We start from the raw sequence: 17,047 nt of genomic DNA, 5'->3' as shown, positions 1-17,047 counted from the left end.
GAAATGCAAGTACAGCAATGTTTCGGTTATATCTTAGATAATTTATGTCTAGATAGATTGTGACAGCTGTGAACACGTCGCAAAAAATAGCGGTAAATAATAATAAATAAATAACCTCTATTTTCGGCAACCCACGCATACAAAAACAAAGTGGCTAGCAAATCCCTAGTGTAAAACGTAGCTGTCATGCACACTAAAGTAATAAACCTGGCATGTTGTACTTAGTTGCCTTACAGCAAGACGGTCTATCGAGACATCTATAAAATATTATTTAAGGGTTATAATATGTTGTTTTTGGTCGGGTTCAAGAAGGCAAAGTAAAAAAAAAAAATTAGTGTAAATTATTATAATTTTTTTTTCATCAAAACTTGTAGAGTCCAATTATCTTGATAATATATCATACATGCATGCAAAACTTAGTTATTAAAACAATATTATGACAGTTTGTGATTGTAGGTATGTTTTAGTATTTCATTTAGTTTATATTAAATAAATTTGGGTGTACTTCATGGTATATACCTATATATCATACTTTTTGCGAATCTTTACAAAATAGTTGACTAAGATCTATGTTCTTATTTTTTTGTAATATTCTCTGTGTGTTTCTATAATTCCCGATTTACTCAGTACTCTTATAGAAGCTACCAATATTTTATACAACTTCGGGCTGAAAACTAAATTGGATGGAATTTAAAACATAAAAGAATCAATTAAAAAAATAAGATTTAAAACGCATTTAGACAAGGGGACAAACATTTAACCCGAAAGGAGGAGTTCTTTAGAGAGTGCAATGTTACAGGCGAAGTCATGATCGTCTTTTATCATTATTGTCCTTTAAATTTTCACTGTTATTAGATTGTGGCTTCCGATACGCTACTTGGACGCTGGACTCAAATGTTTCTTAACCAGAATCTTATAGGAAGAATTAGATAGGTACCTAATGGCTTATAGGATATTGACATATTATACAGCTGTTTTGTAAATAAATTGTTTATATTTTTTTGTTTATTGATATACTTTTCGAGATTAAGAATTTGTTTGGACTAGTAAAAAAAGAAGGACTCCGCGCCGTGATATTAGCTAGTGAAGCACATTTATTCTAGCGTGTGTGAGGTCACGGGGCATACCAGTTACACAATTTTTCTCCCTTAAATAATCATATATCCACAAATACTTTTATATTATTGTTTATACACTTTTTCACAACCCACGACGGCATTTTTAAAATATTTTATTACGACGCAAACTGATCTGTCACAGACGATGGCAGATCTCATAATGGCGGCCGATCGGCTTGTATTAGTGTAAGTGTATGAGTGGGGCTAAGTATTTACACATTTACCGGCTTGTTTTGGTGCCTCACTTTTATGTAAGGTGACACGTAGTCCTTACTTTTTTACTCGTCCGTGGTTTGAATAAAGAAAGTGTGATAAAGTGACCAATCAGTGTGATATGTGAAAAACCGACCAAGTGCGTGTTGGACTCGCGCTAGAAAGAACGTGCAAAAATTTTTTTATGTGAATATATTATAACGAAATTTTATATGAATATTTGAAGCGTCTACCTGATGCCACTAACAATATCGAGCAATAAAATTACGTTTGTTGTGTGTCCATCGCACATTAAGGGGCCAATGTGCCATGTGACATACCATCGAATAATGAAAATGAAATGATATATTTGCCATACAAATACATAATTAATAAAAATTATTAGAATAATTATATGTGATTTACTATGATTTACAACATATTATAATAAATTTCAACAAATAGCATTATTTTAATTACATATTCAACAGGATATTTTTACTACCAAGTAATTTAAGTTATTTTGTTGATCGTTTATGCGTAGAAAGTAATGCAAAAGGCCGTCTGAGAAATAGGAAGTCGACAAGAAGGGTTGAGTTACTTTTTTTTACCTTTTATTATCCTCAAGTTTTGTATTATTTATTCAATTTTAAATGGTCATATTATATTCATTACATAATTTTTGAATATTTTACATTTTGTGTAAATGATGCAAATTGGTGGTCCAGAGTCTGGCATGGTCCTTAGCCCCTAAACAATGTTTTGACTTTTGACACTTAACAGCGACATAGCACAGATAATATTAAGTTTCTCAAGGTTTGCACATAATTCATTCACTCTAACATCGTAAAAAAAAATCAAAATATTACTTTATGGTTACGATGTTGTTACGATAAACGATATGGAATACGAACATTTGTTAGAGTAGGGAAGGTGCGATATATTCGGAGTATTATCGTATCCTTCCGAATATATCGTTGTCGATTTTACGAGTAGACTTCTAGACCGCGTCCGATAGTTCGGCCTTACTGTTATGTGCTATTACGTTGGCTATTATGTTGACCACACGCTCAAGTAGAAGTGCTCAGATAGGAGATCCTAGAGTAGTTTACTTTTTTTTTTAAGTCCACAAAACTGACAACAATTGTATGGATTGTAAAGTAGTAAAATATACAAAAACACTATTTATCAATTGAGCTACTGGATGTGGACGTGGCATGCGTGATTAAGTGAAACAAAAACTACAGCGCAACAAAACACGCTTAACAAACAAGCTTGATAAAAACAGGACTTATTCTAACAGACAATAAAAAAAAACTTTACTTTAGCGGTTGTACACATTAGGAGAATAACGTAACTGTTTTTTTTTTAATGAAATGAAATTTTATTTGCAAGAATCATTACTTAAGATGTTAACATAATATTATTGTTAATCCAATATGTTTCGTCAGCTGACGTGCAAAATATGTTTGAAAATTGTCTTAATAAATGTTGCGATCTCATACTGGTAAACCGTAGAAATATAATTTCTAGATTCAGTACTCTGTGAACAGTTCTATAGCTTGCAGTCCGCATTTATTATGGGGAGATTTCCGAAGGTTGTTATTACCTCATTTTTCTTGTTAATAAGGAACGAGACGAGCAGGACGTTCAGACGATGGTAATTGATACGCCCTACCCATTACACTGTAGTGCCGCTCAGGATTCTTAAAAAACCCGAAAATTCTGAGCGGCACTACAATTGCGCTCGTCACCTTGAGACAAGATGTTAAGTCTCATTTGCTCAGTAATTTCACTAGCTGCTTCATGGCAGAAATAGGCGACGTTGTGGTACCCATAATCAAGCCGGCTTCCTATGCAAAGAAGCCTCCCACTGGTTGTTGTTGCTTCCTCTTGTGTTATGAATGAGTCTGGGCTGAGGTGATCACTTATCATCTGGTGTACAATACGCTCGTTTGTACTCTTATTCCAATAAAAAAATGTCAATCATTACTTAGTAATAGTGGGTAATTACTCCTGCCCTATACATCAATAATGCACCGCCGATCGAGCAGTCTGCAGCAAACGGCGCTACATTTTGTAAATCGTTGCCCCGTCGGAATTTGTTGGCACAAAATTCTACTACTAGGTATAGTACTAGTACTAGGTATACCTACTTTCTTACACTTCATTCTCAAGAAATAGTTGTATTGGCTTTCTTGGGTGATCATGATGAGCTAAACAGAATTGTCGCTGTACAAGTAATTAACTCTAAAGAATATAATATAATCTATGAAACGTGCTCAGGCAGATATCCTTGACTTTTTACAACGGCCTGATCAACAACGAGTATTCAAATACTAGTACAGACCACTTAGTCCTTTCTCGGCTTATTAAGTTTCCATGTGTGTTCATCCGTTTCCTCTATTTTATTGCGAAGACATGTAGCAACATAAGCAGCTCCCGAGAACAGCACGGACGCATAATAAACATAGAGTATTAAACCAATAGGATACGTCATGACCGCAAAGTACAGAATTAAAGTGATGGCTCAGTTAGTGAAGTATTAAGTAGTAGTGTCCCCTGTAGCTCATTCACAATGAACTTAATAAGCACTAACCCAACCTAAAACTTTGAGGTTTAACAAATCTTATGCATTGTTCGGAACCAGCTTGCTTTACCACAAAGTCAGCAGCTGAAACAGCTAAATAACTGTTTTTTTTCCCTTTTTCTTGTTATAGCAAAAAAAAACTGCGAATATGAATCTGTGGCATTAACCGAACCAAACAATAAAAAGTCAACAAAATTCACTTTAAATAAATGGTGAAGGTGAAGGCACCGAGCTAACCGCTGGATCAACAAATTGGCTTGTTTTCGTATTTTCACGTCATTGAAGTAACAGGCTAATTATCCAACTAACAAGAAGGCTGCGACGCTCACTATGCTATCATATTATGCGTAGTATATATATATATATAATAAAAAGTGTGTGTGTAGGTACTTATGTATCCAGGCAAGAAGTTAGTCTTTTTTGGAGTAACAACGAATTTTAAAATTTGACTCATATTTTTTTCATAACGCGCCTAAAGAAGTATTACTATAACTAACTACTTTTCTTTAATGTGCTAGTGCTATTCTACGTTTGTAGAAAGAACAATATTGTTAAAATCTTGCAACGATGACTTTGACACTTAATTATTAAATAACGAATACGGCTGTACGGGCTTGAACCCTTTGCTTGTCCTAATAATGGACGAAGAAACCAAAAAAAAATAACGAATGTCGCAAACGTCAGAAAATTTTAGGAATCAACTTCACCCTGCTTTTCTGTTACAGTGAATTTTAAAATTTGACATTTCTCATATTTTTTTCATAACGCGCCTAAAGAAGTATTACTATAACTAACTACTTTTCTTTAATCAATCATATTACAGGTGCAATCACATTAAAACTACTGAAAGAAACTTGGTTGGATTATCATTTAGTAGATGGTTACAAGTCACATAATTTAAGATTCATTTGATAAAGATTTGTGTATATCATTTCTTCCATATCAATACAATAAGATTTAGTCACAGGGAAGAGTGGCCGGGCTTAGGAAGTACTTATATGATATTCTTATGTTGGTCATCCACGGGCGAGGATTTGGATTATTGATGATGTGATTTTCCTTACTGCGGCTATGATCGAGTTATTTTTAGCATCGAGCATTGTTTATCTAATTGATATTTTGGCGTCAGTTTGAACATTTAATAAACACCTTACTTGCGTACAATCAGCACTTCACAGTCCTTTCATTAGCGAACTGTTGTTTCTTGACCATACGAAGTTCATAATAAAATTTACCAATAAACAGCAAACTAAAGTATATAATATCTATATGTAATCTAGATATAAGTATATATCTCGGGTTCTTGTACTTTTTATAGAAGAACCAATCGTTAATGTTCTTTCCATGTTGTTAAATACTCTAAGTATACAACTTATGTTGACCCGGTTGATCAAATGCAATTCCAATTGTAGAATGTTATTTAACATTAACACACGTTATCGCTTACAAATACTAGCGGTACTACAGCGAATACCTTCAGTTAGGTACAACGTGAAAAACATTCAAACAACTTCGTCGGTCGGCAAACTTATTAGCCAAACAGCTAATTATGAACATTACAACAATTAAAAAAAAATTGGGACCCAAATCTGCTTATTTAGTAATTTTTTATTTCACTAAATAAGTAATACACTAAATAAAACTAAAAGTGCTTTCATCTCCTTGGAAAGTATGAGTAAGTCAGGTTTGTATGTTGTTGTTTATAATGGTAATGGCATGATTCCCTTCTCATCAACAAGACGACTTCTCAGTTAACTCTTGATAATGTTCATGCTTGAAAAAAATGTTCGCATATACGAGGGGAGGTCAAAAAGTTCGCGGAATGACTGGGAAAAAAGATGAAATGATACATTATGTTATTTTTCCTTTTCAATATATTCCCCCTTAACACGAATACATTTTTGGGATCTGGCATATAACTTATTAATACCGTCGAAAAAATAGGTTTTGTCTTGGGCGTCAAAATACGCCGAAATCGCCGACTTGACTTCATCATCGTCTCTAAATTTTTTTCCACGCAGCTCTTTCTTCATCTTTGGGAATAAATAAAAATCGCTAGGGGCCAGGTCTGGACTGTAGGGTGGATGGCGTAGTTGTTCAAAACCGCATCGATGAATGGCAGCCGTCGCAACATGACTCGTGTGAACGGGCGCGTTGTCGTGCAAAAGGAGTACACCTTTTGTCAGTTTTCCTCTTCTTTTTTCTTTAATAGCTTCTTTTAATCGGTCCAATAGGGAAGCGTAGTACTCTCCCGTTATAGAAACACCACGTTCTTTATAATCGATCAAAAGAATACCTTCAGTATCCCAAAAAATAGTCGCCATGATCTTTCCGGCCGATTGCGACACTTTAAATTTTTTTGGGGGTGGTGTGCCTTTTTTGTGCCACTGCATCGACTCCTGCTTTGACTCAGGCTCATAGTGGTGAACCCAAGTTTCATCACCGGTTACAATTCGGGCCATAATTTCTTCCCTAACTTCTCCACAGCGGTCCAAATACTCGCGGGAACAGTTGACGCGCTCACGTTTTTGCAGCGGCGTGAGCATTCTCGGGACCCACCTTGAACACACTTTACTCATGCCAAGATGTTGATGAAGAATATTTAAAATTGTGGTTTCTGATACTCCAACTGATGCTGCAAGTTGTTTCTTCTTCAACCTTCCGTCTTCCAATACAAGTTTTTCAACTTTTTCAATGATTTCCGGCGTAGTGGCCTCAATGGGCCGTCCAGGTCGAGGATCATCTTCAATTGACTCCCTTCCTTGCTTGAAAAGGCCGTGCCATTTGTAAATCATGGTTTTACCAGGAGCAGAGTCTCCGTAAACAGCTAACATCTCTTGCAAAATAGTTTGAGGCGTTTTTCCTTGTTTGGTGAGGAACTTTACGACGGCGCGATGTTCAATTTTCTCCATAGTGGCTAGTTTGTTCCCGATTTACTTGTTCACTCGTTTGTAACTCGAAAGCTAATGACCCAATTAGGCTAGAAATTGGCATATATAGTAATTATGAGTTACTCAAGTAGCGGCTACCTGGAGGAGCGACCTCACCCCCGCCAACCCCGCCATTCCGCGAACTTTTTGACCGCCCCTCGTATATGTAGAACCGAAAAGGGAAAGAACAGCAAACGCGAGCTTATTCAGCTGATAGTAAGAGTCAGTAATACTATTCCAAGCGTTGAAAATGATCATGTCTTCCTTCTCCAAGTTATTCAAAGCAGACTACTTGTGTTGTGAACTAAGATCACATTTTCTCGTCTCCAATATTTCCAATACAAAGACGTTCGGATTTAAAGCGCCATATCTCCTTGTTTTTTGAATCCAGCAATTTTATTTCAAAGCTACTATTCCGCCAGAGCCGCACTTGAGGAGCCAAAGAGCCACGTGCGGCTCCTAAGCTATATTTTTCATTGAATGTAATATTAAAAAAAAAAAGTGTTGTCATAACCCTTCTATGTATAATTAATTATATTGGCGGTTCGTTAGTCCGAACTCTGGATATAGCGAAATAATTTGATTGTTTGTAGCAATATGCGCTTTTTAAGACGCATCTCGTTCAGGGCGTCGGATCACAAGGCTCATTTCATTTCGACTTTGATGCAGTCGGTTGATCAGATAAAATCGTAAAGTGTGATTTTCGTGTATAACTTGTGATATGAAATCATTTTGGATCAATGCCAGCTGTGCGTTTGTAAATAAACCAAGCGATTGCTGCTTATTAGCGCGCTCGTTTGCTAACATCTGCAAACTTGTAGGTAATTGGAATATGAATCTAGGATAGCTGACTAATAAAATATTTTTTAAATATAACGCTTTTCACTTGTGCGTTTAATACGAAGAAAACAAGAGCATTTTCGTTAGCAAAAAGCCAAGACTCAATTCTTAGCGGGTGCTTAATTAAAATGAACCAGAGTTCTCTTGTATCGCGACGGCCTCTTACAATTAGATGACGCTCGTTGTGTCTTCTTCTCTTTCCTTAAAGCTTGATAAATATTATAACATATTATGTGGAGTAAAACTATGTAAATTGTACATACCACGAGCCATCACAAATTAAATTAAATTAGCTCTAAACTTGTTTAAAACCACGAAACAACGACTTTAAATATAGAGACCACATATTTCCTATACTGAGAAATATCAGATTTCATTGTTAAATATCAACGGTATTTGAGTTACTAGACGGAGCGAAATCACACCCAATGTTATTATCGAATCTAAAAATATATTACAATATATATCACAATATCATATTCATGAATTCATTCCTTTCAGTCGTTCACCTACGTAATGTGACGACATCTTCAATTTGAATTTATAAAAGGTCGATTATACAACAGCCTTTTCAATATAATGTTTCTCAAACTAACTGATACACAACATTCTAGATACGCAAATCTGTCATTGTTACGTAGTTCCGATTTAATTCTCGTTGTTGTTGGATACACCCAAGAAAGATGTTAAAATACAGTTATCGTAGTGTCCGGTAGCACGAATGTCACATGCGTTACGAATCTGATAAATAGCGTTAACTGGAACAAAAGAAACTCGGTCAGCGCGAGTTACGACGACGCGCCACTCGTACACTATTTTCATCCGCGAAGAACCGATCCCGAATACGAATCTCAAAATAGATATTAATTTACATCTTGTTCGCTTGTTAGGATAATTCGCTTCTGTCACAAAATTCCTAGCGAACTGCAAGACACGATTATAGTTGTCTTTTTTTTTATGGAATAGGAGGACAAACGAGCGCACGGGTCACCTGGTGTTAAGTGATCACCGCCGCCCACATTCCCTTGCAACACCAGAGGAATCACAAGAGCGTTGCCGGCCTTTAAGGAAGGTGTACGCGCTTTTTTTGAAGGTACCCATGGCGTATCGTCCCGGAAACACCGCACAAGGAAGCTCATTCCACAGCTTTGTAGTACGTGGAAGAAAGCTCCTAGAAAACCGCACTGTGGAGGACTGCCACACATCCAGATGGTGGGGATGATATTCTAAATTGTGGCGTGTCGTGCGAAGGTGGAATGTGTAAGAATAGTCCAATACTATCTTTTAAGCAAGTGCTCTGGGAACGTGAAGAAAGTCGGGCGGACAATGTACATGCCACGATCGGATATTATATCTAAGAAGGAGGACTAAGTCAAGATTATAAAGAATAGGAGCTTATACGAGAGTATTTATTTTTCGGGAAAACGATGAGAAGCAGGTGGTGAAACTTCATGCAAACAACGCCTAAAAAGAGTATTGCAAACTAGTTGCATTTGCAAGAAAGTAACGTCATTTTCCAACAGCCATAATAAACAAGTAGGTCGAAATTAGGTTGTAACTGTTACAATTCTATTAGAATCTGACAGTCCGCTATTTTCGTGCAAATAAAAATCTGGTTTTTGATTTTAAAAGAATTATCAGAATAGTGGACAATGAGTTAATTTAGTCGATGGAACAAAATAAATTGTAATAATCAGCTTTTTGAGCTCAGTGATCAGAGAAGTGTATAATACTTAACACGTTGTGCGTGTAAGTTGTCATTGTTTAAAGGATATAAATTATAAATAACTAGCTGACCCGACAGGCGTTGTTCTGTATATAATAAAAAAAATACTATTTTATAGGAATTTGCCAATAATATTTCAAAATATCAAGAATGATTTCGTAAAAAATGCTCCCTGTTGTTATAATGAAATTGTTTCACAGCGGAACTGTCAAACCGTGTGTCACAAAATTCTCTCATAGAAAATATGTCCATGCAAAACAAATATTGAAAATAAAAATAATTATGGGTTCCAAATCGAAATAAAAACTATCCTATATCTCAAGTTGGACCGAACTGCACTCCATGAAGTAATCTCCATTAAAATCCGTTCATTAGTTTAGGAAGTCCATCGCGGACAAACCACGTGTCACGTAATTTATATATATTAAGATATACCAAATGCTATTTGGCTTCTCGCTCGTGTGTCGTAACATAATCTGACCTATATAAATCCAGGATAGGCACTGAAGCTATATCACGCCTATTTATCGATTATTCAATACGTTTTCGTACAATAGAAACTAATCGATATTTCTAGTGATGATATTGAGCGTGACGAAAACATAACACCGGGCTATTAAATGTAGAACCAAAACGTATACTTTTAATTACGTTAGTGGCGAGCGTATAAAAATAACATGGGAAATGGAATTCAATGTGTTGTGCAATGAAGGGATTGTTGTGAAGCTGTAATGGAGATTTTAAGATAAAAAATATGAGGTTCTTCATTCATAAATAAAGCCATTTCATTCACATATTGACATTATATTCAATCATTTTGTATTAAATTCTATCATCAATCTAACATGCTGACTATTATTTGATATTGTTAAAAAGAACGTGACCAATGATTGAATTATTTTATTTAATTTGTAATTCATGTGAAAATGTTATTCGTTTTAGCTTTCTGCGCTTCTTTTCTATGTCAACTTTCACTATCTCTACAAAAATATTCTTAAAAAAGGGATTTAAAGTTTTCGCATCACATATTGATTATGCTTCAGCCGTCAAAAGAGAATGAAATTGAAATCTGAACTGACCTCACCTGACTTCTCCAATCCCCCACCAGCCATTGTTCTGTCTATTTTGCACATGATGTGTGATTAGAAGTATTATAGCATAAAGGAGTTTTTATTGATACCACTATGGAAATGGAGCGTTTAAAATACAATGAAGAGACCCGCTGAGTCTTGCACCTGTTCGAATGTGTTTTGTTACATTGTAACTTTCATTAATAAAAATATTAAAAAAAATCCATCAATGACTGTCATTACATCTTCTTTGGCTCCAGATCGCTCTTTAGTTTGCAAAGCGTTTTTTTTACGTTGAAACTCAAATCAATATAATGTATATTGAAACAGGCCTAAAGTCAACCTTTTGAATCCACCTAATATTTTTGGGGGAAAAAATGTGAGCCCGTAAAACACATAAACATCTAAACCCCACCGGACATTACGTCTTTCTGCAACATTCCACCCCATCATGTGACGACTAGCATTTAACATCCGCGCTTTTATCAACAAACATCTTGCCTCGCACAGCCACTTTGTGGTATCAATAAGCGGCTGCTGTTTTCCCGAACCAAGAGACATTAAAAATAGAGCAACGCATCTCTTTTTTTAACCATTGTGTTGTGGATGTTCATGGGCGGTTGCATCACGTGGGGCTCTTGCCCGTTTACCCTTTGAAACAGTATTTCACAATAATTGGGTAGGTGTATGTATATATATGTACTTATATACAATTTTGTCATAGCTGTTTTTAGATACAAATCCTTACGTTACATTAGTTGAACTGAAGCCAAATAAAAAGTCACTGCTATTACAGCAGCTATTGTTAGTTATATTACATTAAACGAAGTGTGGCTCGCATGCTCAATTTTTGTTTGATATGTAATGTTTTAATTATTATGAGAATTCTCCATGGATTTACTTCTGTTTGTCATGTGGTGGTTACTACCAAAAATGTGCTAGGTAGCATAGTTTTCTTTTTATGGAATAGGAGGACAAACGAGCGTACGGGTCACCTGTTGTTAAGTGATCACCGCCGCCCACAATCTCTTGCAACACCAGAGGAATCACAGGAGCGTTGCCGGCCTTTAAGGAAGGTGTACGCGCTTTTTTTGAAGGTACCCATGTCGTATCGTCCCGGAAACACCGCACACGCGTGGCGTGTCGTGCGAAGGTGGAATTCGGCGGCAGAAATCAGGTTAAACAACTCTTCGGAACACTCCCCGTGATAAATGCGGTAGAAGACACACAATGAAGCGACATCTCTACGCAACGCCAAGTGATCCAGCCGTTCACAGAGCACTTAAGTTAAGAAAGAGAGAGGTAAAGATACTGTCTGACCTTTGGTACCTCCACATACCACTGGGAAACAAAAAAATTATTATGCACGTTTTAAACTTTTCAAAAATCCTATTTAAAATAAGCTGAAATTATTACTGTTAAAATATTACTGTTGCCGCTAAAACAACATACACCTATAGTATAAACCAAACGCTCTCTTGGTAGATTGGGAACTACAAAATGGCTGCCATGCAAACAAAAATATTGTACCTTTTACAAAAGTATTTGAAAAGTGTAGTATATTTATTACACATTTGTACATTACTTAGTACATACCTTTCGTGTTGTTATACGTATTACCTTTATATTTGTAAACCTACGCGTTCTTCAAAGTTCTTTCCTCGATTGTGTTCACCCACTTCTAAATAATGCTCGAGATCGTAATCACCCAAACCTTACAAATGGCTTATAAATATGATTGCGAATGTTACTCACAACCCGTGCGTGTTGCATCCACCGACTTATAATTTACTAGTGACGACCCGCTCGTCTCTTGTCTTCTGCCCGTTTATGCGTGCCTGGTGAACAAACCTCATTACAAATGCTCCTTCTATGGGAAATAATTAAACCTGAATAGTTTTTGATCACGATCACTTAGAAACCACCACACTTTTTAAACGTTTTTCATCAAGACTTTTCAAAGGATATATTATTATGTAGGTCTGTACCTATTATGGTTGCCGAGGGAATAAAATTTCCAACGGCGTCTTTGTGCTTTCTAATAAATATATAGATTGATAACACACAGAAGCTTAATAAGAACTTCCAGTCTCCTTCTAATATAAGTTCGATTAAATATGAAATATCCATTCATCTCGCTGCAGAATCAAATGGTAACTTTGGTATCAATAAAGTCACTATATGTATCACACACGGTATTTGAGGCGGTGTCTTCGCGAAAAACTTAAATATCAAAGTATAGACCACTCTAGGCAACTTAAACACAATCTTTCAGGCAGAATGTATTGCTATTTCTCGTGCGGCGCAGACGATAGCATCTAGTAGAGATAGTTTACGATAATTTCTAATGGAATGTCAAAACGCATTCCGATCCAACGGAAACACGAAAAGAGTAACCCTGCAATAGATCAAAGTAGACCACAATTCACTGGACAATGATGCAGTAGTGAGTAGACGAACTAGCCAAAAGGGGATATGAGCTTATGGTATATGGAACGGAACCACTGCTGCCCAGTCACACTAACTCACAAACTTATCCATTCGATATTGACATTCACATTGCGATCGATATGACGCACATAATGATAAAATACTCAAGTGTCTTGTCAGTTCCTTTGCCCTTTATCTAAGGTATTTACTTTTACCGATAAGCTCGCTGTCTACTGTCGCTCATATCGACCAAGGTCACTAAGTCTTGTTATAACGAGGCCTTGTTCTCGCTTATCTCTCGTTGTAGTAATTACGGTGACAGTAGCCATTGTTACTAATTATTTTAATCTCAAGGAAATCATTGTTCATATTTGACTGCCTAGGTGACTGCGCTCGGTGTTTTTAAGGGGTTAGTAATGGGTTTGCTGCATCCTTAAATGGGTTGACCCTAAACAGGGAAAGAAATGATACTTAATGCGCAGATAGAGAAACAAAAAAAAAACTCGGCAAAACGTGACTGACACTGGCTACCTGGCTATTATATTATGTAGTTACAGATAATAATTATTTCGCAACTAAAATATTATAATAATTCCATGTATATATTATATTGTAATACTTCGCTGATTCGTTTGAATTCAGACGCTATTCATCAAACCAAGAGCATTAAACCGTTAATAATTCCAGACTACTGACAAACAGAAATGATGAATGCAAAAACTAAGAGCAAAGATACTATCCCTTACGTCTTGTGAAAACTGAATCAGTTCTCACGGTGCCATTGCGATTTCATTGTCCCTAGAAAATATTGAATTTCACAATAGGTCATTTACGTGTACCTATTTATAGGTCCACTTCAGTATCGAGAGCGTGTTCGTTGAGATCTATTTTATGTGTGCTCGTGCTGTCATTAGCTAGTACAATAAGATCAGATAATAGTGCAGATTGAACTTTTTATTGATTCTCGTATTATTGTCTGTAATGGTGAATTTATAAAAAACAAATACTGTCATTGAGTAGAAGCAACTTTAAATTTAAGCATTAACATAATTATAAATAATAATAATAGAAAGGAAATTGGACAAATACTCTTACGGTATCCAAAAGACGGAAAGTGAAGGACAAGAGGACAAATTAGGAGGTGAGAGCGCGATTTTAAGAAGATCATGACTAGAGTGGATTAGATTAGCCCGGGAGAGACCAAGGTGGATGTTCTTGGAGGAGGCCTATGTTGAAAGAACAAGTTATTGGGTTATAATCATAAGTAACAAAAACGTAGTCGTTTAGTCATTATATTTGAGGCCGATTATTGCTTTACATTTCAAATTTCATGACAGCCGTTAAAATAAAGAAAAACCTTAGACATCTCTTATTCCTGACGCCCGATGATTTAAATAACTCTATTTATTTATTAGCAAAAATGAAATTGATTTCAAACTCCCTTTCCATCGTAATGCTCGAAGATAAAGATTCGAACTTTGCTTTTAGTACTACAACAATGCTCGTTAGAACGTCGAGACCTGTTATTTCCGTCGGCCGCGGCTCGGCCGTTCGTTCCCTCATCGGTAACTTTAAACGCCTCGGTTAAATTACCTTTGCTTTAATCTTCTTTGTTGTTTTATCTTGTTTTCTGTCTGGATCGTCGGCTTGATAGCCATCGGACGAATATTGTGTGATAATTTGTTATTCAACTTTATTTTATTAGCTGGCGTCTTTGGAAATTATATGGTAACGTGTATCTTGCAAATAGCGTTTTTGTTTTCTATATGGTATCCGGGTGAGGTTTTTGTAGAGCGATTAGTTCTCATTTCATCAGCATCATCTCAGCATTTCACTTCGGGCTCGGCAATTTAATACCTCTATCTTTAATACTTTATTTAACAAATTATTCATACATTTTTTTTGTTATCATTTTTCGTCATTGAATTTACTAGTTTACGATAAATATAATTTTATTATTGATGAAAATATTGATATGATTATGATTATCAAATCAATATCACTTTATTCATTTATGTCAAAAAAAATGACATTTGTGAATGTCATATAATAAGAATATTATGTAGAACTAGTTCCCGGCAGAGTTCATACTACCTTAATCGATAAATAAAAGACCTAAACTTTTGTATAAAACAAACAAAAGCACTCCTTTTTTTAAGTGTTACCCGTGTTTTAAGGAAGTTTATTTTTTACCTCCTTAGAAAGTTAGAATGATTCTAATTAGTTATTCATTTTAAACTATTATTTTTATTTGATTTCTGAATGACGGGGGACACGTCAAAGGAAAATCAAAATTGTTGTTTTTATTTAAATCCGAGGATTTTCATGTTTGTTCAAACCTTTTAAACCTTCCCTGGACTTCCACAAATAATTCAAGACCAAAATTAGCCAAATCGGTCCTGCCGTTCTCGAGTTTTAGCGAGACTAACGAACAGCAATTCATTTTTATATATATAGATATGTCTGTCTCTTATCTACACAGCCAGCTCAAGTATTTGATCATGAAACAAATGAACATTAATAATTTTAATTCTTAGGCAAACATAATTATTAGTATATAAGAAATAGCCTAAAATAAAACATTAACATTCTAGTGGAACGTGTATTGTAATTAGTGCTACTAATGAAGAAAACCGGACCAGAGTATAAATTCTACAGTCAAGGGCATATAAAGTTACATCAATATCTGGTCATCAGCCAATGTTGCATAACATTATAAGTATCCGAGGATCTGACTCGAAAATAGATATTATGAGATACGTCTACACATCGAGAGTATTGCCCTATGTTTGTTGATTATGTATGTAGCAGATAGTGCGAGAGAGGAGAAATTTTATACCAGTGGGAGGCTCCTATGCACAGGAAGCCGGCTTGATTATGGATACCACAACGGCATCTATTTCTGCTGTGAAGCAGTAATGTATAAGCATTACTGTGTTACGGCCTGAAGGGCGCCGTAGCATGTGAAATTACTGGGCAAATGAGGCTTAACATCTTATGTCTCAAGGTGACGAGCGCAATTGTAGTGCCGCTCAGAATTTTTGGGTTTTTTGAGAAACCTGAGCGGCACTGCATTGTAATGGGCATGGCGTATCAATTGCCATCAGCTGAACGTCCTGCTCGTCTCGTCGCTTATTATTATAAAAAAAAAACAAGGTTTTCTAACCGAAGTGGACTAACAATCATCATTCATATTTTGATATAGGAGAACAAACCTGGTGATTAGTGATCACCATCGCTCATACGACTTTGGATCACCAATTATGCTATTGTGATGTTGTCATTTTTGTATTATTTTATGTTATTGTGTTCTTGTTGTCACCAAAGTAAAGACTGTGCATGCTGTGACACCTTCATTTGTTGTATATTTAACTCATTTGTCATCGTTAATCTATACTAATATTATAAAGCTGCAGTGTTTGTTTGTTTGTTTGAACGCGCTAATCTCTGGTACTACTGGTCCGATTTGAATGATTCTTTCAGTGTTGGGTAGTCCATCGAGGTAGGCTATAGGCTATGTTTTTTTTTTCAAAATTAGGGATCCGTAATAAAATTGCTATTTTGTAACACAAGGTGTAAAATCGAAAACCTATTTTTGCGTGTGCTGCAAAAACTATTGACAATAGAACAAAATGATGTACAGGCTATAATATAGGCAATATTTTATTACTTATAAAACTATCGCGTGAATTATACTTTATATGGCAAAACAACGTTTGCCGGGTCAGCTAGTATCTTAAAATATATAAATTACGTGACACGTTGTTTGTCTGCGATGGACTCCTAAACTAATGAACGGATTTTAATGGGTATTCCTTTATGGAGTGCAGTTTGGTCCAACTTGAGAGATAGGATAGTTTTTATTTCGATTTGGGACCCATAGTTATTTTTATTTTCAATATATGTTTTGTATGGACATATTTACTATGAGAGAATTTTGTGACACACGGTTTAACAGTTCCGCTGTAAAACAATTTCATTATAACAGCAGGAAGCATTTTTTACTAAATAATTCTTGGTGTTTTGAAATTTTATTGGCAAATTCCTGTAAAACAGTATTTTTTTTACTATCTACAGAACAACGTCTGTCGGGCCAGCAAGTATTTAAGTATATAAAAATGTAACAACTACTGGTTGTCCAATAAATACAT

General features: G+C 35.6%; 1 protein-coding gene across 2 annotated transcripts in view; it reads left to right on the top strand.

Moving 5' to 3' along the window:
* LOC126966699 (tyrosine-protein kinase Fer) overlaps nucleotides 1-17,047 on the top strand; it is a 90,676-nt gene that overhangs the window by 5,230 nt on the left and 68,399 nt on the right. The gene's annotated exons all lie outside the window — the stretch shown is intronic.

This window comes from Leptidea sinapis, chromosome 11 (genome assembly GCF_905404315.1).
Source record: "Leptidea sinapis chromosome 11, ilLepSina1.1, whole genome shotgun sequence".
NCBI classification, from domain to species: domain Eukaryota; kingdom Metazoa; phylum Arthropoda; class Insecta; order Lepidoptera; family Pieridae; genus Leptidea; species Leptidea sinapis.
This window is presented reverse-complemented; position numbering and strand designations above follow the sequence as displayed.